This window comes from Pinus tabuliformis, chromosome 7, assembly GCF_031772625.1.
Source record: "Pinus tabuliformis cultivar Carrire ecotype Pingquan chromosome 7, CPIR1, whole genome shotgun sequence".
Taxonomy (NCBI): Eukaryota; Viridiplantae; Streptophyta; class Pinopsida; order Pinales; family Pinaceae; genus Pinus; species Pinus tabuliformis.
The window spans coordinates 176,721,605-176,745,567 of record NC_142293.1 but is presented as its reverse complement, the minus strand read 5'-3'; the positions used below and the strand labels follow the sequence as shown (position 1 = coordinate 176,745,567).

The 23,963-nt window shown below is 35.3% G+C and overlaps 2 non-coding genes across 2 annotated transcripts; one reads left to right on the top strand and one right to left on the bottom strand.

The window, feature by feature from the left end:
• The first annotated feature begins 10,831 nt into the window (after positions 1-10,831).
• TRNAS-UGA (transfer RNA serine (anticodon UGA)) lies at positions 10,832-10,913 on the top strand. The gene has a single exon. It is a non-coding gene; the product is annotated as a tRNA-Ser (tRNA).
• A 131-nt stretch (positions 10,914-11,044) lies between these two features.
• TRNAM-CAU (transfer RNA methionine (anticodon CAU)) lies at positions 11,045-11,131 on the bottom strand. Its single transcript is given in 2 exon segments — positions 11,045-11,080; positions 11,094-11,131. It is a non-coding gene; the product is annotated as a tRNA-Met (tRNA).
• Positions 11,132-23,963: the final 12,832 nt, after the last annotated feature.

Here is a 23,963-nt window from a genome sequence, read left to right as displayed (position 1 = left end):
TGATTAAGTGCTAAATCGTTTCATTTCCTAAATGGGAAACGAGTTGGTTGGATAGGGCCCAGCCAACCCAGCTCATTTACCCTTGTTCTTTCACCATTTAAAAGGCTGTGTGAACATTTATTCATTTGCAGTTGCATGGTTTGGATTGTTCTTATGTTTATTTCAGAAGTTCTGAGTTAAACTCATTTCATAGTCAAAGCGTGAACGGATTCGTAGTTTGGAAGTTTAATTAAGTTTATTTCTTTCTTGCAATTTCTTTCCTGCAACTACTTTCTTGAAATTTCCTTCCTGCAATTATTTTCCTGTAATTTTTTTCTTAGTTTTCTTCCGTTTGGATCGTGCAGGAAGATTCTTCCTGTACCATTGCATGTAGTTTCCTGCACTCTGGTTTATTCATTTACTTCATAGCAAGTGTTACATTCCTTTTCCTGCTTATAATTTCATTTATTCCTGCGAGACAAAGTATTGTTAATTCAAGTAATCATTCTTAATGTTAAGAGTTATACTTCTAAAGGATCTAATAATGTTTACATGAATTAAGGAAGGACGTTATTACAAACACCACACTTTACACTTACATTTTATGACTTAAGAAAAAGGAACGAAAACGTTATAAGTGAATTTCCAAAAGTTAGTTTGATGCATCCAAATTACTTTGACTACTTCTTTGATTATTCTGAATTGTTTTTTCTTTAGGAAGTTTACTTTCATTACAAAGTTTAGTTAATTAAAGCATTCTTTTTCATGTGTAATTTATATCAGAATCTAGCTTGTAATTACAATTATTTTCAACATGTCTTTTAATTATTTCGAAAGTAAATTGGAAACTTTGGTGAAGGGAGCTCTATCTCAATGTAAGAGCTGGTCTCTTGTCACAATAACAGTGTGCTCTAAGCCTTGAGGCTTAGAGCACCTCCACAAAGAAATAAATCTTCAGTAAAGAAGGTAATATATACTTTTTCACATAAGTACTGTACCTGCACTAGTGCAAGCAGATTGCAATAGTACAAGAACATGTTGCTTGGTGTAGAAGGAAGATCAATTGGGAAACATATATTTGCAAGGGCCCACTTGTTAAGCTGTTAGCCATCTATGCTGAAGATAAACGTAGTATTTCATTTCAGTATTTAATATTGCTTCCAATTGTATGAAAGTTCCTTTACTTGATTTCCTCGCAAATTATTCTTTTACATTCTACCACTAGAATTCCTTTGGTGTCGATTGACTTTAAGGTTATTTTCCATCTGATTCTGCAACATTTCATTTAAGTAGTAGGATTAGGAATAGGAAAATTTCATACCACTTCTGGCATTGCCTGTTCTTCATCTCTAAGTTTACGAAACCCCCGGGTTGACAATTAACTGTTGAGGAGTTTTCTTAAGTGAAATTCCTGCACCCAACAATGTCAAAATATTAAATGATATAAATGAGAGCTTGAGTTTCATGTTTATACACAACTCAAGTGAGTCGTTCCTTCAATTAGGGGTTATGGGCTCACAAAAGAAAGGGTGCACACCCAAAAACTATTATTGATCTTACATATAAACCTAGTACATAATAAATGAAATAAAATATGACCTTAGCCATAGCTACAAGTACACAATGACACATATGAATGGGTCATGGCCACTTATGTAAATAACACTAATAATTCTAATGTCTTAGTCTCCTAATATTTGGGCCTCATCTTTTTCAGTTTTGTGCTATTTACCTTGTATAATCATACTATTGATATTTAGGATGTATGTTGATGTTGCATTTGAGATATTGAAGTACTTTGGCATGGTCTATTTTGCTTGAACCTTCGAGGACCATTTATATATGTGATGGACCATGGCATGACTTCCTATTTTGTTGTGCCATGAGTTACTCATTGGTTGTACTTTACTTGATTCATTCACAACGTTGGGTATGCCAAACTCCTGAAAGAAATGATGATTATCTAACCTTTTTTCCCGGTTGAATGTGGTTTCCTTGTCCTCTATGGAATAATTAATTCCTCCACAGGCATTTTAATATCCACTTTGATGAATAAACAACATAATGCATTTCATCCATGTGATTCTCTAGTGACCTCACACATCAGGGGGAATTTTTTATTGTGGGACTTTCTATTGCATGTATCAAGTATCCAAATCCCTTAAGTTCCCTACAAATTGGTCTACTTTATGGAGTATCTTAAGTTGTGTTAGAATTTTGGAAACTTGGAGAATTTTCCTTGATTTTATTATCAGACACATAAGGATTGATAGTCAAGAATTTTCATTTTGTAGGTTAATTGAAGGTGTATGAACATGGACATAATTTGCACATTCCCCCTTGAATTTGTCAAATTTTATCAAAGCTCACCCAATTTAATCTAATTTGGTTGATATTAATTCTCCCAAAGCACATGATATAGACTTATGCAGGAACACAATATTATACTGATATAAAAATAAACCCAAAGATGCAGTAGAAATAAATATTCATTTTATTAATATCAAAGATTTGAAATATGCTTACAAGAAGAATGAAAATAAACTAGCTCAGGTGATGGTGGCTACATGCCTCTGAACTGTGTTACAATGAGGCGCAAGGGCTTTTTTATTATTGACAACAAAGGGAAACCTTAAACAATCAAAACGCTAACCCCAAGAGATGGAACGCCAAGAGTTTGTGGGCCCCATTGTGTTTAGTTGGGAAACCAACCTCCCAGGGTCGTAACCTAGTCATATGATCTCTGTTTGGCACGTACAATGCCTTGTTGGAAATATCTCTCCACATACTACAGGATTTGTGGCAGGCCCTTGTGGCTATGGCCACGTGCCTATGTAACTCAAAAAAACATTGTTTAGGGCATCAAAACAACTCCAGAAGTTCAGGACCCGAAAAACTACTAAAAATAGTAATTGCTACTATAATCAAGGAAACTGATGAAATCGACTGGAGGTCTAGGTGGAATAGGCGGGTGGCCACCAATATCCACCTAGATCAACAAAATATCTCATGATTTTTCTATATCCTTTCTTTATATTAAATCCCTAGAAGAATCTAAGAACCTTATATGAAGTCTTACTTCACATGAGGTTTGATAAATTTTGTTCTCGTTTAGGGATTGAGGTCAAATTTTTGGATTTGTTTTAGAGATTTGGAGATATATTGTATTCATTTTCTTCTTGGACAAAGGAAGGGATAATATTCCTCTTTATATCCACTTGCCCAATTTGCTTGGGGAGGTTTGAGGAGAGCCACTAGTAGATTGTTGAGGTTATCATTGAATAACATATGACATTAAAGACAACCTATAAAAGGAACAAAACAAGGGAGAAAGGATTCACATGTATCTCATAGATTAAAGTTATGTATGAATGATGTAATATTTTCTACTTAAACAAAATCTCCTTTCTCCACCACTTGTATTTTCTTGCATTGGCTTGATGTTGTCACTTAAATGCCTTGCTTTGCTTCATTAAACTAATCAAGTAGAACTGAAATGGTTTTCACTTTGTTTTGAAAATGAGATATAGGGATTTGTTTGTTGTATAATAGGGAGCATGCTTCTTTTCATGTACACATGACTCATGTAGCTAGGACCCTATTCTTGCTTATTCATTCAATAGTTCAAGATTTTTCAATTAGAACAAGTTACAAGATCCTACCTTTCATTCTTTATTGAAACCTTGATTACTTCTTACTTAGGTAGCTTATTGAAGTAGAACTTATTTTCTTCATCATTATCACTAGTGTGCATAAGTAGTACATTGATACAAAACAAATCCCATAAAAGTATGCTAATTCATTATGGCTCAAATGAAACTCAATTTTCTTCTATGTTTTCTTGTAACTTATGATTGTTGTAACCCCTCAATAAGTAATTCGAATGAGTTGTTTATTATAGTTTCTAGCTTGTGTCTTTAACCTCCTCCCATTCTTTCTTGATCATTTCAAAGGATTTAGAGATTCTATAAAAGACAAACCTCAATTGAAAGTGTTCTATGTTTGTTTACTTCCACCACTTCTTATTCCTCATAGTATGGGACTAAAAATGAAGTCAAGCTTAGTCTTCGTAGATACAATGATCAACAATTCTCTTCACTACCTTGGGATGGTAGACAAAAACATTATGCCTAATAAAATAGTTTAATAGGGAGCTTCTCCACCAAGCCAATGTCCATTCCTGTCATAATGTTCAACTCCCTTAACCATACATTATCCCCTTAACAAGTAATATAGTGACTATGATTATAAATATAACCTTACTAGCACCACACATCAAGGATCATTACCTAATCATAAATTTTCTAAAAATAGATATTACAAGGAAAATCCCTAAAACACCACATTATCCTACTCTTAGAATTACTTACTTTGAATTCCCATAATTAGATTATTTTTTTTAAAACAATTAATTATTTGACACACCTTCAACTCTCTTAATAATTTACTATTTCAAATATAGAAATAAAAACATTAAATTACATTCATACTTACATTACAAATATATCTTCAATAATACAATCCTCATACCAATTAACCACTAGCCTAGATTCATCTTAACCCCTATTGCGCAAGCACCACGGAGCATCAAATCTCTCAAGGCGCAAATCTTTCCTCAAATTTTGCAATACGTAAATGATATCAACTTAAGTAGTTTAAGTACTAGAAATACTTATTGTTTTCTATGTGGATAAAATTTACATAACACAAAAACATTTTAATCAATTTACATAATTTATATATATGAAATACTTATTAATTTTTATTTAGAACTATTTTACCATAAAAGCATTTTAACTATCATATCAATTTACTTGACTTATTTATCATAAATACTTATTGGTTTTTAATTTTAAAAAATTTAATTCACACAAAAATATTTTTAAGTATCATATCAATTTACTTAATTTATATATGTGAAATATTAATATTTTTTTTACTTGATAAAATTTACCTCACATAAACAATATTTATAACTATCATATCAATTTACTTAATTTACATATTTGAAATACTCACCTTTTATTTTTACTTTGATAAAATTTACATCACACAAACACATTTTAACTATGATGTCAATTTATCTAATTCCATGTAACATTTCACAACTAATGAGACTATATGAGTTTAACATTTTGACAAATAATCTTATTTACATTACAGATAAATTATAATCTAATATTTTTTGTGTAATGCCCTCAAAGCTAAGTGGAAGGAGGAATGAGGTGTTGGTAGCCAAACATAAAGTTTTATACTTGGGTAAGTTTGTTGTCTGAGAGTGAACCCAAGCATAATTTACAAACAAATAATTTTATTTCAGTACTATAGGTTACAAATTATATAGTTTAAGAGTTGTTGAAGCAAAAGATTTAGGCACCAATACTCCTTCACTAAATGAACTTTACACTCTTTTTATTTTCTTAAAAGTTTACATATTTTATTTAATTTTGTGAGCGATAATGTTATAATGTTATCTTATTCTTTATTTTTCATTAATTAATGGACACACACACACATATATAAAATGTAATCACTTATATACTAGGTTGTAGAGCGCATCTTCGAGAAATAATAATTATTAATTAAATATGATATATTCATGGCTACCAAACCATGTGCTAATACAATGTTTCTTTATTTTAGAAAACAACTTTACTTAAAAATTACAATAAAAATTAATTCATATTAAGTTGGACCTTTTTGTTGTATATTAATTATAGGCAACTATATAAATTAAATGGTTGGTCAACAAAAATACACCTGAATCCATAATAAGCATCAAAACATTTACTTGACAATACATCAATGCTGTTAAAATTTTAAAAAACACAAAACTAACTAAATTATAATTTTATTTTAAATTTATTTTTATTATTATTAACTAAAAAAATTAAAATATAAAAACACATATACTTATCCATGGAGATTTACTCTCACTTTACCATAGAGATTCTTAATCTATAAACATGATTTATTACAATACCATAATTTATTAATGCCATATGCCCAAAAGAACATAAGTCACTTCATATGGCACTCATTCATATGGTAGGGATTTTTGTGTAGCTTAAATCCTTACCATCCACATAATAATTATTGATAATTAAATTAAAATTCTTAAAGCCATATTCCAAATTAGTCAACTATGGTATTGACCCATGGTATTATAACAAAGTCTATTTAGAGATAGTCTATCTATTATATGTTTTGGAGGGTTTTCCGACACATTTTTCAGTCTAATTTGCCCAAAAGAATAAAGAGATTTGTTGGAATCACAAACTTAAGTTTTGAAATCTCCACAATACCAATGTCCTTGGGTTTTCAGATTGATTTTAAAAAGTAAAAATTAAAATTTATCCAAAAAAAATTATCTTCTAGCCAAAAAAAAATTGTCTTCTAGCCAAAAACTCCAAAATGTATCATGTTTAGAACCATTTAAATAACAAATATTGAGATTTTTCCAAAATAAAATTTTGTGGGATTCCGATCATAAACTCTCAAAAGTATAATGTTTAGAAAACACCATAATAATCTCCATGGTAAAGTAGGAATCATTTTCCATGGTTAGGGATTTTGTTATATATTTTTTCTAATATACATATACATATGTTTAACTCATGTATTAATGTTTTTTAGAATTAATAAATTTACAATAATTATAATTTAAAATATAATTATAATTTAGTTAATTTTTATGATTTTTTTTTGTTTATCTTAGCAATGTGACATGTATTCTAAGATAAGTATTTTGATGATATTTAGCGACTATTAGTTAATTTATATGGTTGCACTAGTTTATAAAAATAACTAAAATATGTATTTAAAAAATATTTAAACTTATTTCATTTTATATTGATAATATTTGCCCACAGGGTGTAGAAAAAATATAACCATGTTAAGGGCTAGTGTGGCCTAGGCTGGGCGTAATACGTCGCTGATTTTGATGGCTTAGATACCCTTGGGTTGTGGTTTCTCAAGCCAAATGTCAAGCTTGTTGTAATTCTTGGAGAAATCAGACAACTTGACAAACCAAAAAAATATTGGTAATATTTAAACTTATTTTATTTTTATATTGATAATTAGCGTATATATATGAACTTTAGATGGAAGAAGCTTTGTTGATTTTTTTTTAACTCATGGCCTAGATTGATTCTCAATTGAATATGCTCAACATATGCTTCTTTTTAATGTTTATAATTTTTATCAACATACAACTTTTTTGCTAGGTTGCATTGGCTTTTAATAAATTTAAAAAATTAGATTCATGTCATGTGGCTCCCCACCCACCATTTTACTACGGTTTTGAGATTATTCCAATTCTAATAAGTTCCTAATTATTATTTATAACATTCACTTATATATAAACAAATTTTGTTTAGCAAAATGGTCCATTACTTTTAATAAATTTAAAAAATTAGATTCATGTCAAGTGGCTCCCCACCCACCAATTTCCTAGTAATTTTAGATTATTCCAATTCTAATAAGTTCCTCATTATTATTTATAGCATTCACTTATATATAAGCAAATTTTATTTAGCAAAATGGTCCATTACTTTTAATAAATTTAAAAAATTAGATTCATGCCACGGCTCCCCACCCACCAATTTCCTAGGGATTTGAGATTATTCCAATTCTAATAAGTTCCTCCGTCTTAAGATTATTCAAATTCTTATAAATTCCTCATTATTATTTATAACATTTATTTAGATATAAACAAATTTTATTTAGCAAAATGGTCCATTACTTTTAATAAATTTAAAAATTATATTTGTGCCACGTGGCTTCCCACCCACAATTTCCCAAGGATTTGAGATTATTCCACTTCTAATAAATTTCTCCATGTTGAGAATATTCCTATTCTATTAAGCTCCTCAATATTATTCATAACATTCATTTATATATAAACAAATTTTATTTAGAAAAATGGCCCATTACTTTTAATAAATGAAAAAAAAATCCCCACCCACCAAATTTCCTAGGGATTTGAGATTATTCCAATTCTAATAAGTTCCTTTACGTTGAGATTATTCCAATTCTAATCATTTTTTCATTATTATTTATAACATTCATTTATATATAAGCAAATTTTATTTAGCAAAATGGTCCATTACTTTTAATAAATTAAAAATAATAGATTTGTGCCTCATGGCTCCCCACCCACCAATTTCCTAGGGATTTGAGATTATTCCAATTCTAATAAGTTCCTCCATGATAAGTTCCTCATTATTATTTATAACATTCATTTATATATAAGCAAATATATAACAAGGTATTTTCCTACATCTTCACTATGGTGCAAATAAATTCCATCCATTATGGCATTAATATGTCCCTCAACGTGTTCGAAGATCATATTGTCTACTCCAATCTTCTACTCTTGCTAGAAGAATGTGGGCTACAAGTTGTGAATGTTACGTCTTCTTCGATTAATAACAAAGTTTTCCATACCATATATAACAAGGTATTTTCCTATAATCGTGGAAACAACTTACTTCCTTGTCTGCTTTACTAGTATTTGAACATACATATATTTGTATGCTACCACAGGTGTTTGATAGTGGAAAATTTAACGTGGACAACCTCTATGAGAAGTTTGGGCATTTGATATTGGATCATGAGGCCAACTTATGAGACCTTGACTCTCGAGAGGAATATGTGTCGCCGCACAAATGAGGAGTACAAGGTTTGACCAACTTATGCCATGAATCTCCATGAGATCAATTATGTGTTCGCTATAAATTTAGTAACTGAGTGTGGTTTAGATGTTAATGATTTGAAGGAGTGTTCTATGGAAGATTGCTTTAATTTTCAAATAAAAATGTATAAAAGTAGCTCAATTATGACAAATAGTATCTCTTGGTCCAATGTCACATTGTCACAATGATGGTCATCCATGGTCAACCATGGTCCGATGTCACATTGTCACAAAGATTGTCTCAATATGGAGATCGACCATAGTCAACGATGGTCGACCATTGTCCAACGTTGCATTGTGAAAAACATTGTCTCAATATGAAAATCAATCATCGTCAACCATATTCTAACGTCACATTGCGACAAATATTTATCTTAGGGTTTATAATATTTATCCCTAGGGTTTAATATTATTCCCTTAGGTTTATAATATTTATCTTAGGGTTTATAATATTTATCCCCTGGATTTAATATTATTCCCTTGGGGTTATAATATTTATCTTAGGGTTTATATACCTTGGCTTTATAATATTAATTCTTTGTTTAATATTATTCCCTTGGGTTTATATTATCAATCGGTTGAGTTTTTAGTATTAATCCTTTGGGTTTATTATTCTTTTGGGTTTATAATATCAAAGCTTTTAGGGTTTATGGATATTGCATTTATAATATTAATCCCTTGGGTTTTAATAACTTTGGATTTTAGAATTAATCCTCTGGGTTTAATATTCCCTTCGGTTTATAATATTAACCCCTTGGGTTTATTTGGTTCATATTCTTGGGGTATAATATTATTCATAGGGCTTGTGATATTAATCTTAGGGTTTAATATAAATCGCTTTGGTTTACAATCATAGTCATCCATGGTCAACAATGGTCCAATGTCATAATGTGCTAGAGATTGTCTCAATATGAAAATCAACCATGGTCTAACATCACATTGTGACAAACATCGTTTTAGTATGAAAATCAATGATGGTAAATCATGGTCAAGCATGTTTATTTTAGGGTTTATATTATTTATCCCTGAGTTTAATATTGTTCCCTTGCAACGAACCATTATAGATATTGGAGGCAGAGAGAGGTAGGTTTGACATTTACAGCTATATCAAGAGTGAAATCACTAGATGGTTCACAGATTTCACCGTCTTTTTCTTTTCAACATTATACAAAAATGCAAGACAATGTGAGAAAAGATTGGTTGGAAAGCCTGAATGGCCATGATCATTATCTTGTTGATTTGAATTGGTGCAACGTTTGTCATTGGTCAGTGTGTTTTGAAAGAGACTAGCATTTAATAAGTATGTTTTGGTGGAGTATTTAAACTTGAATTTCCTATCAACCACAATTAAATTGTTATTTGATTTTTATTAAATGTTTATTTCATAGTTACTTCATTATTATTTATTAAATAATTATTAATATAATTGTTATTATTATCTTTATTATTATTTAATATAATAATAATAATATAATAATAATAATAATTATTATTATTAATATAGTTTTATATTTATATTAATATTATTGATAATAATATTAATTCTTAATATTATTGATAATTGATATATATTTTTGATATGAGTTTTGTGACCACAATTTTCCCCGGAAAACAATGTAAATTCTTACAAAATTTTGAAATTGAAATTTTTGGATACCCAACTGATTCTTGATGGAATTGAATCCATTTTCACCATAAAAAACAATTTAAACACTCCAACATTTAGATATTTAAATTTCTTAAATTATTTTTCAATAAATTTTAGTGAGAATTTTACTCTCCAAGAAAAATTGTGGCCTTAGTACAATACCAACGAAAAATAATTCAAATCTATAAAATTGAAATAAGTTGAATAAAAGCATGTTATGGTTAACAAAATTGAAATAGTTTTCGATAACTTTGCAGTTAATGGTTGATATACAGGTCTGTAATAAATAGTTGATTACGTAAGTCAAAATAATTCAAATCTATAAAATTGAAATAAGTTGAATAAAAGCATGTTATGGTTAACAAAATCGAAATAGTTTTCGATAACTTTGTAGTTAATGGTTGATATACAGGTCTGTAATAAATAGTTGATTACGTAAGTCAAAATGTTGAGATTTTTTTCTAAGACTTTTAGATTGAATATCTTATATATGAAAACTTTGTTAGAAAGTCGATCTGTCCGAGTGGTTAAGGAGACAGACCTGAAATCTGTTGGGCTTTGCCCGCGCAAGTTTGAACCCTGCTGTCGACGACATGACGAGTAACACCGTCAGCTAATTAACAATTTACGTTGCTAATCCAAAGGTATCAAACTGATCATTTCAGAAAATTTTTAAGGGGCCATAAAGAATATTACTGGAAATCAATACTCCGCAGGCAAACTGGGGTGAGAGAGGTTCGAACTCTCAACCTCAGGATTTCTCAGATAAGCTATGAGACCTACGCACTAACCAACTGCGCCACCACCCCTGTTGGTTTGTGTCAGCACCCCTATAATGTCAATGTATATTGGATATTTTTGGTGTATCATTGTGTTTTTTTTTATTCACTGTGTTTCTTGTACATACAGCGTTCTTGGAGAAAGCTGATGAGGCGACATCATCAGCCCTGTCCAATACAGAAGTTGCCGCTGTGGCTTCAGATTTCTTTTCTGTACCGAAGGCGTCATCTCCTCCGACCCTCCCGTCAGTGGCAAAACTAACCACAAAAATTGTGTTGAAATATAATTTCAACTGCAACAAACTATTTTTTTACTTTTGTGATGCGATGAGATTGCAGATCGCATATCGCATGTGTACTTGGACCCTCTGTTTTGTTCACTTGATTTCCCCGATTGCGATGGTGCGATGCGATCCGATCGCATATCGCAGATCGCACCATATGTGTGTGCCCCAATTTTTGTGTTCCGACCAAATGGGATTCTGCGATGCGATCCATTTGAAGTCAATGATTGAAGTACAGGCCAACATTAAATGAAATTTTACGTGAAGTAAAAGTTTTACTTACCGCCAGTCAAGGATAATTTTAGGGGCGAATGTTCGCCCTTTGGCGAAATTAAGGGGTTTTAAATTTTTAGTGGGCAAATATTTTGTATCATAGTACATTTTTACAAATCACCTCAAATATCCCACCTTATTTTAAGGGAGAGCGTAAAAAAGGTAAATTTAGCCCTTGAAATTAGGACTTACAACCTTCCATTCGCCCATTTTCAAGAATAGGTTTTATTTAAGTGAATCCTATGGGCCAAATACCATATTTATAAAAGAGGTATGGTAAATTAATAAAAATATAAATAAATGAGAGGTATGGTAAATAAATAAAACATTTTTTATATTTACTCCATAAGTCACCTTATATACATGTAAGGGTGTAAACAAATAAAAATATAAGTAAAGTGGAGGTATAGTAAATAAATAAAACGTCTTTTTATACTTACTCAAAAGGTATGGTAAATAAATAAAAATATAAATAAACTAGACGTATCGTAAATAAATAAAACCTCTTTTTATATTTAGTCCATAACCCTCGTTCCATTTATGAAGGCTCAAGAAAGAGGTTTTATTTAAGTGAATCCTATGGGCCAAATACCATATTTGTAAAAGAGGTATGGTAAATTAATAAAAATATAAATAAAAGAGAGGTATGGTAAACAAATAAAACATTTTTTTATATTTACTCCATGAGTCACCTTATATTTACGAACACTCAAAAAATGGGTTATATTTAGGTGAAACCTATGGCCAAAATACTATGGGACAAATACCATGGACTAGATTGTTATTAATACCATGCAAAAAGCCATTATTAACCCTAATATTAGAATTAATAAAAATAAAAATGGCACATGGTATTGACCCATGGTATTCACAAAAAAGGCACATGGTATTGACCCATGGTATTCACCTGGAATGTAGCCTATTTAAATAGGGGAATTAAACCAGCATGTAGCCTATGCTAAGATTCACTAGGACTTTACAAAGTTTTATTATTTAGTGAAAGACTAACCAAGATCTTACAAGATTTTATAATTGAGTGAAATATTCGCCATGCTTGGTGAGAGATTCGCCAAAAAATTATATATACATATTATATTATTGATAAAATCGCCTTCCATTTTTCCTATATACCATGGAGATTCGCCCATTTATTATATTTATAAATTTAGAGGGGGTTCTTAAAATTTTCCCTGCCGCCAGTGAATGTCAGTAAAACAGTAAATGCAATTTACTGTGGGTTGGTAAGTTTTGGTGAAGTTTTTTTTTAATTTTATTTCAGCGGGAGTATGGGATCAAGTAATAGTTGGTAAAAGCATTTAATTTTTTATTATTTCTTTTACGGAAGCATGGGAAGTGAAAACGTGAAGTAAGTTCTTATTGTTGATATATATATATATATGTGTGTGTGTGTGTGTGTGTGTGTGTGTGTGTGTGTGTGTAATGTTCATTTTTTTGTTGTGTTGATGAGAGTGAAGAAGGAATTGTAATGCACAGCAGTGCGAAGTAAAAAAAAAAAAAAGGGGAGCACGCAGCAGCGTATGTAATTTTTATTTTACAGCAGTGTGAAGACTTGCAAAATAAAACAGAGTAATCCTTTTTGGAACTGGAACTGAAGTGTTCCTGTGTAAATCCCTCTGAGAGAGAGGAAGAAGTCTGTAACAGCAGTTTTATTAATGAATAGAAATTTGTGGTGTGTGGAAATCTCTGTCTGCCCAGAATTTTTTTTTTAAGCTTCCCTGTGCTAAGATTAAAGATGCTGTGTGTGAAAAAACAGAGCATTGTTTTCTGTTCTGTGTCCAGTTTATGTTGTTTTTGGGATTTTGACAGAAAAATCCCCAACAGTGGTATCAGAGCAGGCTTAGGCTCTTTGAAGGTGTTCAAGAAGCTGAAGGGAGGAGTCTTTTGTTGCAGCAGTAAATCTTCTCCAGCAAACTGAAGTCTCAGGCAAAGGATTCAGGTATTTCACAAACTTTTTTTGTGTTGCTGAAGAAACAGTCAGTTGTTTTAAAATACACAGTCAAGAAATTGAAGCATAGTTTAGAATGCAAGGAATGGCTAACACCAGCACTAGCATGGGTATGTTTAACACCCAGTTCCCACAGTTTAATGGGAAGAACTATGACTACTGGTCAATAACCATGAGAGTTGTATTTATCTCTCAAGATTTATGGGAATTAGTTGAATCTGGGTTTGAAGAACCAGCAGATGAAAATGAGTTCAATGCATTAACTCAGGGAGAGAGAGATCTGCTGAAGAGCAATAGGAAGAAGGATGCAAAAGCCATTGTATTGTTGTATCAAGCAGTGGACCAGAGTGTGTTTCCAAGGATAGCAGCAGCTAAGACATCCAATGAAGCATGGCAAACCCTCAAAACAGCCTATCAAGGCATGGAGAAAGTGAAGACAACAAAACTACAATTGCTGAGGAAAGATTTTGAGAATCTGAGCATGAAGGAGTCAGACACCATTGACTCATTCTTTACACATGTGATTGGTCTGGTCACACAGATAAGGACTCATGGAGAAACCCTTGAAGAAAGGACTCAAATTTTGATGCGATTGTCACCACCATTGAAGAGACAAAAGATCTCTCAAACTTTTCAGTTGATGAGCTACATGCATCACTTATCACACATGAGCAGAGGTTGAGTAGAAATGAAAACTCATCTCTAGAGCAAGCCTTCAAGACCCAGATGTCCTTTGGAAGAGGAAGAGGTCAAGGCAGAGGAAACAAGAGAGGAAGAGGCAGAAGCCAGAACAGAGGTGGAAGGAACAGTCCAGAAAATGCTCAAGGAAGAGGCAGCAACCCAAATCAGAATCAAGGTCAAGGCAGCAGCCAACAAAGTGGACAACATCATGCTCAAGGACAAAGGTATGAAAAATCCAATGTCCAATGTTATTATTGTAAAAAATATGGGCATTATGTCAGTGAATGTAGGAAGAAACAGCATGATGTGAGTAATAGATCTAGTGCAAATATTACTAGAGAAAATGTCAGCCAAGATAATATGCTGTTAGCTTGTAACATGGCTGAAACAAATAGTGAAGACATATGGTTTCTAGACTTCGGTTGCAGCAACCATATGACAGGAAACATAGCTTTGTTTTCTGCTTTAGATCAAAGTGTGAAGTCACAAGTCACACTTGGGACTGATAGCAAAATTTTTGTTATGGGTAAAGGAGAAGTTAAAATATTTACAAAGCAAGGTGAAAAGAAAACCATAGCAGATGTCTATTATGTTCCTGGAATGAGATGTAACCTCTTGAGTATTGGATAGCTTGTTCAAAAGGGTTACAATGTTTTCTTTGAGAATGATGTATGTACCATCATGGATATTGCACCCAGAAAAAGATGTATTGTTGAAGTGAGGATGACGAGGAACATAATGTTCCCTCTTAGAATAAGGGCAGATTTGAAAAACAAAGAAGAAATTGCAGCAGTTTCCCAAGAGGCTCTCCAAAGTGTGCCAAAGGATGAAAATTGGTTGTGGCACTTGAGATTTGGACATCTCAACTTTGGAGGTCTTAACTTGTTGAGTAGAAAAGGAATGGTAAGAGGATTACCATTGATAGAGAAACCAGACAGCCTTTGTGAAGGTTGCATTTTGGAAAAACAACATAGAGAAAGTTTTCCATCAGGTAAAAGCATAAGGCCAAAGGCACCCTTAGAGATCATCCACTCAGATTTATGTGGACCGATGCAAGCTCCATCATTAGCAGGCAGCCAATATTTCCTAACATTTATTGATGACTTTACAAGAAAAACTTGGGTATATTTTCTTAAAAACAAAAGTGAAGTGTTTGAAAAATTCTGAAATTTCAAAGCACTTGTGGAAAATCAAAGTGGGCTGTGCATCAAAGTTTTGAGAATAGACAGAGGAGGTGAGTATATCTCCAAAGAATTCCTACGGTTTTGTAGAGAAAATGGAATACATAAGCAGTTTACAGTGAGGTACACCCCACAGCAAAATGGAGTTGCTCAAAGGAAGAACAAGACCATTATGGATATGGCAAGGAGCATGTTAAAGGCAAAGCATTTGCCAAATGATTATTGGACTGAAGCCGTAAACTGTGCTGTATATATCTTGAATAGGTGTCCTACAAAAGCTATAATGAACAAAGTGCCGGAAGAAGCATGGAGTGGGAGAAAGCAAGGAGTCACCCACATGAGAGTTTTTGGATGTTTGGCCTATGCACACATACCAGATCATCTAAGGAGGAAGTTGGACAACAAAGGGGAGAAATGTATTTTCATTGGATACAGTGAGGAATCCAAGGCATACAGGTTGTATATCCCATCCACCAAGAAGTTTTTTGTCAGCAGAGATGTTCAATTCATTGAGGAGGAAGCTTGGGATGGAAGCATAGAGAAAACAGTGAATGTTAAAAACTGTTTGTCTCATGATGAAGATGATGAGGAGGCGGCTGAAATGAATCCCCAAACAGCGGCACCAACACAAGGACAGCAAGGGACACCATTGAGGATAAATGAAAGTGCTTCATCAAGCACACCACAAGGAGGAAATTCAAGTGCGTCTTCAAGCACTTGCACAACAAATGAAAGAGGTAAGAAGTTTAGAAATCTAAGTGACATTTATGATGAAGGAATGAATTCCTTGTTTGCTTTATATTGTCATGTTGATGATCCTATTCATTTCGAAGATGCAATTAAAGATAAGAAATGGATAGAAGCTATGGATGAGGAGATGAATGCCATAGAAAGAAACAAGACATGGGATTTGGTTGAGCTACCAAAAGGTAAAGAAGTCATTGGAGTCAAATGGGTCTATAAGACCAAGTGCAATGTTGAAGGCAAAATTGAAAGACACAAGGCAAGACTTGTTGTCAAGGGATACAAGCAGCAATATGGGAGAGATTATGAGGAAACTTTCGCACCGGTTGCAAGAATGGAAACCGTGAGAGCAGTGCTGTCCATAGCAGCACAAAACAAGTGGAAAGTCTACCAAATGGACGTGAAGTCAGCATTCCTAAATGGAGTGTTAATGGAAGAGGTTTATATTGAACAACCTCTAGGCTATGAGAAGAAAGGTGAAGAGCACAAAGTGTGCAGATTGAAGAAAGCTCTTTATGGGCTGAAGCAAGCGCCAAGAGCATGGTACAGCAAGATAGATTCATATCTATTCGATAATGAATTCGACAAGTGTGAGGGAGAACCTACCGTCTACATCAAATAAAAAGATGGTAAAATTTTTAATGTTGTCTTATATGTTGATGATGTTATTTTCACAGGTAATGATGATCAGCTCATTAAGAATTTTAAATCAGTCATGAAGGAGGAATTTGAAATGACTGACATGGGTTTGTTGAGATACTTCTTAGGCATAGAAGTAGATCAAAATGAAAAAGGAATTTTTATCTCACAAGCGAGATATGTAAATCAAGTGTTGGGCAGATTTAACATGCAAGAATGCAAGGCAGCGATCACTCCCACAGTAATGGGATTAAAACTCAGCAGAGAGGACAGCAGCAAGGATTTTGATCTTAGTTTGTACAAGAGTATTGTAGGCAGCCTAATGTATTTAACAGCTACTAGGCCTGACATTATGTTTGCTGTTAGTTTAATTTCCAGATTCATGGAGAGGCCAAAGGAGGCACATTGGCAGGCAGAAAAAAGAATTTTGAGGTATGTCAAAGGTACCAGAAGGTTTGGAATTTTATATAATGTCTCAGAACATTCAGATTTAATTGGATACACTGACAGTGATTGGGCTGGAAGTGTAGATGATCGGAAAAGCACTTCCGGTTATGTTTTTCATATGGGTTCAGGAGCCATTTCATGGGCTTCTAAGAAGCAGTCCATTGTAGCATTGTCTACAACAGAGGCTGAATATGTGGCAGCTACAGCAGCAGCATGTCAAGCAGTTTGGATGAGAAGGATGTTGAGGAGCTTAGGCCAAGAGTAGGCAAACGCGACAGTGATTTTTTGTGACAATAGCTCCGCTATTGCATTGTCCAAGAATTCTGTGTTTCACAAGCGAACGAAACACATTGATACAAGGTTTCACTACATCAGAGAATTGGTGAACAATGGAGAAATTGTTCTACAACATTGCAAGACTCAGGAACAGATAGCAGACATCCTGACAAAGCCACTGGATCAGAAGAGCTTTGAATTTTTAAGGAAGCGTCTGGGTATGATTGATAACCCAGCAATTGAAATTAAAGGGGAGTGTTGAAATATAATTCCAACTGCAACAAACTATTTTTTTACTTTTGTGATGCGATGAGATCGCAGATCGCATATCGCATGTGTACTTGGACCCTTCGTTTTGTTCACTTGATTTCCCCGATTGCGATGGTGCGATGCGATCCGATCGCATATCGCAGATCGCACCATATGTGTGTGCCCCAATTTTTGTGTTCCGACCAAATGGGATTCTGCGATGCGATCCATTTGAAGTCAATGATTGAAGTACAGGCCAGCATTAAATGAAATTTTACGTGAAGTAAAAGTTTTACTTACCGCCAATGAATGTTAGTAAAACAGTAAATGCAATTTACTGTGGGTTGGTAAGTTTTGGTGAAGTTTTTTTTAATTTTATTTCAGCGGGAGTATGGGATCAAGTAATAGTTGGTAAAAGCATTTAATTTTTTATTATTTCTTTTACGGAAGCATGGGAAGTGAAAACGTGAAGTAAGTTCTTATTGTTGATATATATATATATATATATATATATGTAATGTTCTTTTTTTTGTTGTGTTGATGAGAGTGAAGAAGGAATTGTAATGCACAGCAGTGCGAAGTAAAAAAAAAAAGGGGAGCACGCAGCAGCGTATGTAATTTTTATTTTACAGCAGTGTGAAGACTTGCAAAGTGAAACAGAGTAATCCTTTTTGCAACTGGAACTGAAGTGTTCCTGTGTAATCCCTCTGAGAGAGGAAGAAGTCTGTAACAACAGTTTTTATTAATGAATAGAAATTTGTGGTGTGTGGAAATCTCTGTCTGCCCAGAAATTTTTTTTTAAGCTTCCCGGTGCTAAGATTAAAGATCCTGTGTGTGAAAAAACAGAGCATTGTTTTCTATTCTGTGTCCAGTTTATGTTGTTTTTGGGATTTTGACAGAAAAATCCCCAACAAATTGTATGTTTCTTTTCTCTGTGAGTCCACTTGCTTTCTTTGAGATGGGATTCCGATTTTTTGGGGAGTTTAACCATAGGCATTCTATTTGGTTTCTGAGTAGATGTGATTTTAATTGTGCAGGTGTCTGCAACACTCGTAGAGTAAGAGGTAGAAGTTGCAATAGCGCTATTGTTGGGATTTGCAAGGCAAATTACCAATGCAAAATAAATTTAAATGATTTGAAGGCCGCCTTATCATCTTCTCCTTCTGTGCCTCTTTTCTGTCCTCTTTTGGCTCAACCGATAGAGTGTGTGTCTTTATTTTATTTGATTCCAGCCTTATGCTTCATCTTCTTTTTTATTGAATTTTTTCACTAAAAATCGTTGAAATTTCCTTGCAGGTCCCAAGCAGAAAAATCCTTGCCCCACTGGGATCGAAGAAATTGGATCCCCTACTACTCCTTCAACTGCACTCGCTTCCTGTCAATCTGCAGGGATGGAGATTGTTTCTTCTGCTAAGGAAGATGATGTTGGTGGGTTTATCAATGTAATTGCACATTGTGGACAATTTCGCTTCTCTGAAGAATTTGCTTCAAAATGACAAGTGAGTCAGCAATAGCATCATAAATTGCTGTGTTTTGGCACTCTGTTGATATTGAGGTTAGGCAAGGGTTAGGGTTAGGTAATAGCAGCAGCAGTAGAGCAATGGGCTCTTCTAAGGCCATGGGAAAGGAGTTAGTGGACTGTGGAGCTCTTTGAGAAGGCGCAGAAGGTCGCGGACAAAGCTGCTATAGATGAAGCAGAGGAACAATGATGCTTGGATTCCCTTAAAGCCCTCTGTGCTGTAGTCAGGTCCTATATATAATTTTATTTTTATTTTATATTCAGTTCTGTCAAAATGATCACAGAATCCCCATAAGCCGTACTTGTTCACAATCCAAACTGAGAATGGAACTGTTGGGGTGTTCTTCGGGCTTTTAAAAAAGCCCATTTGTTTTTTCGTAGGATTGGGCCACTGGGGTTGAGGTTATAGGATCATATTTCAAGCTGCTGAGTATGATGTAATCAGGTAATTTTATGTGTCAGTTAAGCAATCGATATGGGATATTTCTTTCAGTGGCTCCCAGTCACAGTTAGAGCAATCAATTCATTTCTTCCAGTAATTTGGGTTTTTAGCCTCTTGCCGGTTGACTTCCTTTCAATCCTCCTGTCACCATTAAAGAAACAACACGTCTTATAGCAAGGAAGGTTTTGATCCACTTACAGTTACAGGAAATTTCATTTTATTTAATGTCGGAAGGAACGATGAATCTAAGACAGGGAAGAAAGAACTTGAAAACTAACTATATGGAGGAAGTTACCCTAATGTATGAATATATATAAAACTGTATTCTCGGTAAGACTGGCTTGTCACCCACTATTGATCGATGGCTTGTAACCCCCACAACATCTTCTCGACTTGAACGTCCCGCACCACGTATGATTGGTTTTAACCGGCCAAAAGCTGGAACTGTTCGCTATGGATCTTTTGTCTGGGCGGGGTGCTGCTCGCTTCCTTCCTGAAACAATAATACATATTGCATTTCTTATTGTGCCATTTTTTCTGCTCCGTATTGGGTTATCTGCTGGCCTGCTTCTCCCAGATTCATTGTTAGCCGTCCATTGCAAAGGGTAAAGGGCTTGATACTGCGAAGTGCCCGAATTCTACTCCAACTCGATCGATTCCACGGTCCTTGATCCATGGATCCACTTAGCAAGCGGCTCACTCAAAACCTGTGGACGCAATTCACACCCGCACGGAAGATAGAGGGATTCCCGGGATAGATGCCAGTGGAATTTTCCGACCTCTCTTGAAACTGAAAACAAACAAATCCGTTCAGAAATACACACCCTCTCTATCTGAGTTTCAAGGGATAATTAATCTGTTAAGAAGATGTTACATGAAACCAAAGAGCAGGAAATTCTCCGTCTTCCAAAGCGAGAGAAACTGGTAGTCAGTCCGATCGATATAGCCATAGAGTCGGATTTCTCATTCTCGACGGGCCAGGGAAAATAAATGCTGCGGAAAATGGAATTTCTTGAAACTGAAAACAAACAACTCCGTTCAGAAATACACATTTTCTCTATCAGAGTTTCAGAGGTGGAGGGCGATAATTTATCCCTTGAGAAGATGTTATATGAAACCAAAGAGCAGGAAATTCTTCATCCTCCAAATGGTGCACTGCATGCAGAAATTCTTGACCTTAAAAGCAGGCAAGAAGAAATCTGATCCCAATAAGCCACATTCAAACAAAAAATTAGACACACATTAATTCTTGGGTACAATTGGTTCGAGGGAAGGATAAAACTCCTATCCCTCTTGCAGCAGTTGAGGAGGTCATGCAAGCAAAACTTGTGGAAGAATGCAACAGACGAGCAAGAGAATTGAATCTCAAGGTGAGAGGTTTTCCCTTACCCCACCCCTCTTCGGATCCTATGGAAGTGGGGGCTAGGTTCCCTTAGGACACCCTTAGCCTCCCCGATATAGATTTGGATAGAGCCTGGCTAGGCTACAATTCCACTCTCTTCTTCAGACTCCAGACTGCATCTGATCGACTCTGTGCCTTCAGGGCTAAGCGGAAGTTGTTTTCTCTTCCCACTACGATTTTCTTGGACGAGACCCTCACTCGAGCACAGGTTGTGGAACTTAAACAATCTAGAGAACAAGTTATGGCAGCATGAGAAGCAGGGAAATGGGTAGTTATCAGGAATCTTCAGGCAGCCATTCGAGACTCCTTCCCACTTAGGTGGGAACCCCGAACTAGAGGTTCCAAATGACCGGCCCACTTTGGGAGGCGATAGGGTACAGTCATTTCTCTCTGCTATTGGAATGGCAATGGATCTTTTTGGTCATCGTCAAGACTCTTGTATGATGCTCTCAAATCAACGAACATCCTCTTCATGACCGCGACTCATGTGAGCCCTGTTTGAACTCTCCAAGATATTGCAGGTTACCATTGGATCTCAGTTTGTAGGCAGGAGACGAGGAGTTCGGGAGGGGTCAAAGGATCAGGGGGAGTTGCTTTTTTGGTTAGTGACTCACTCCGGAATAGGGTATCTTTGATAGCTGAGATGAGTTTTCCAGGTTTATGTGGATTCGGATTAGTGTTATAGTCTCTCCTCCAATGGATATCTACACTGCAGTTTGTTACTTTCCCCCAGCCTCTTCACCATTTTCCATCCATAATGGCTCAAATGGGGACCCCTTTATAGACTTGCACACCGACATCACCCAATACTCTGTTGTTGGGGAAGTCATCCTCCTAGGTGACTTCAATGCTCGTACTAAAGATCTCTAGATCCCTCTTCACGACCTATTAGAGGATGTGTTTTGTACCCAGGCGATAGATCCAAATTCATTAGGGCTTCACGGGATGTTAGATGATGCTTTGGGGCCCACTACAATTTATGATAAGCATCTATTGCAGTTGGGGGAATCTCAGGAGTTGATTCTAAATGGTCTCCCCTATTTCCCAGACTCTTTCTTTTTCACATGCCAGCCATATGGCGGGAGATGCGAGTGTAGTTGATTATGTACTCGCTAGCCATAACTTGCTCCCTTTTATTCGCCATTTCTCCATATCCCCCATCCCCCTTGCCGATCATTCACGTCTTTCCTTCTCTCTTTGGTTTGACCCTCCCCTTCCACCCATCCCTCCCCTCGGGGCCCATCCCAAACTACCTTCTGATTTGACGAAGGAGACCTTGACATCTTCTCCTCTACCCTACAAAAGATGCTCCCATTGGAGACCCAGTTCTCCTTGCTTGATTCTGCTTCTACTAAATACACTTGTCTTTCATTTTCCATTTGGGAAGCATCACTCAAATCCTTCCCCCACACTACTCGTTCCACTTCCATCTCCCCTAAAGTTGGATCTTGCCCTATGAACAAGTGGTACAATGACAAATGCAAGACTCTACATCGAGAACTTCGATATGCTTTCAAGTTTCACCCACTCTCAATTCTTCTACTTCGACCTCAAAGCTTTTTATCGTTGTCTCCTTCGTTGCAAGAAACAACTCTTTGTCTCTTATAGAAGATGGGAACTTTCTGCTCTCCTTGTCCATTCTCCTAAACAATTTTGGCATACCATCCTTCCCCGATGCTCCCCTTTTCCACTTGACCTCGACCCTACATCCATGTTCTCTCGAACATCCTCTTCATGACCGCGACTCATGTGAGCCCTGTTTGAACTCTCCAAGATATTGCAGGTTACCATTGGATCTCAGTTTGTAGGCAGGAGACGAGGAGTTCGGGAGGGGTCAAAGGATCAGGGGGAGTTGCTTTTTTGGTTAGTGACTCACTCTGGAATAGGGTATCTTTGATAGCTGAGATGAGTTTTATAGGTTTATGTGGATTCAGATTAGTGTTAGAGTCTCTCCTCCAATGGATATCTACATTGCAGTTTGTTACTTTCCCCCAGCCTCTTCACCATTTTCCATCCATAATGGCTCAAATGGGGACCCTTTATAGACTTGCACACCGACATCACCCAATACTCTGTTGTTGGGGAAGTCATCCTCCTAGGTGACTTCAATGCTCGTACTAGAGATCTCAAAATCCCTCTTCACGACCTATTAGAGGATGTGTTTTGTACCCAAGGGATAGATCCAAATTCATTAGGGCTTCACAGGATGTCAGATGATGCTTTGGGGCCCACTACAGTTTATGATAAGCATCTATTGCAGTTGGGAGAATCCCAGGAGTTGATTCTAAATGGTCTCCCCTATTTCCCAGACTCTTGCTTTTTCACATGCCAGCCATATGGCGGGAGATGCGAGTGTAGTTGATTATGTACTCGCTAGCCATAACTTGCTCCCTTTTATTCGCTATTTCTCCATATCCCCCATCCCCCTTGACTATCATGCACGTCTTTCCTTCTCTCTTTGGTTTGACCCTCCCCTTCCACCCATCCCTCCCCTCGGGGCCCACCCCGAACTACCTTCCGATTTGACGAAGGAGACCTTGACATCTTCTCCTCTACCCTAAAGTTGGATCTTGCCCTATGAACAAGTGGTACAATGACAAATGCAAGACTCTACATCGAGAACTTCGATATGCTTTCAAGTTTCACCCACTCTCAATTCTTCTACTTCGACCTCAAAGCTTTTTATCGTTGTCTCCTTCGTTGCAAGAAACAACTCTTTGTCTCTTATAGAAGATGGGAACTTTCTGCTCTCCTTGTCC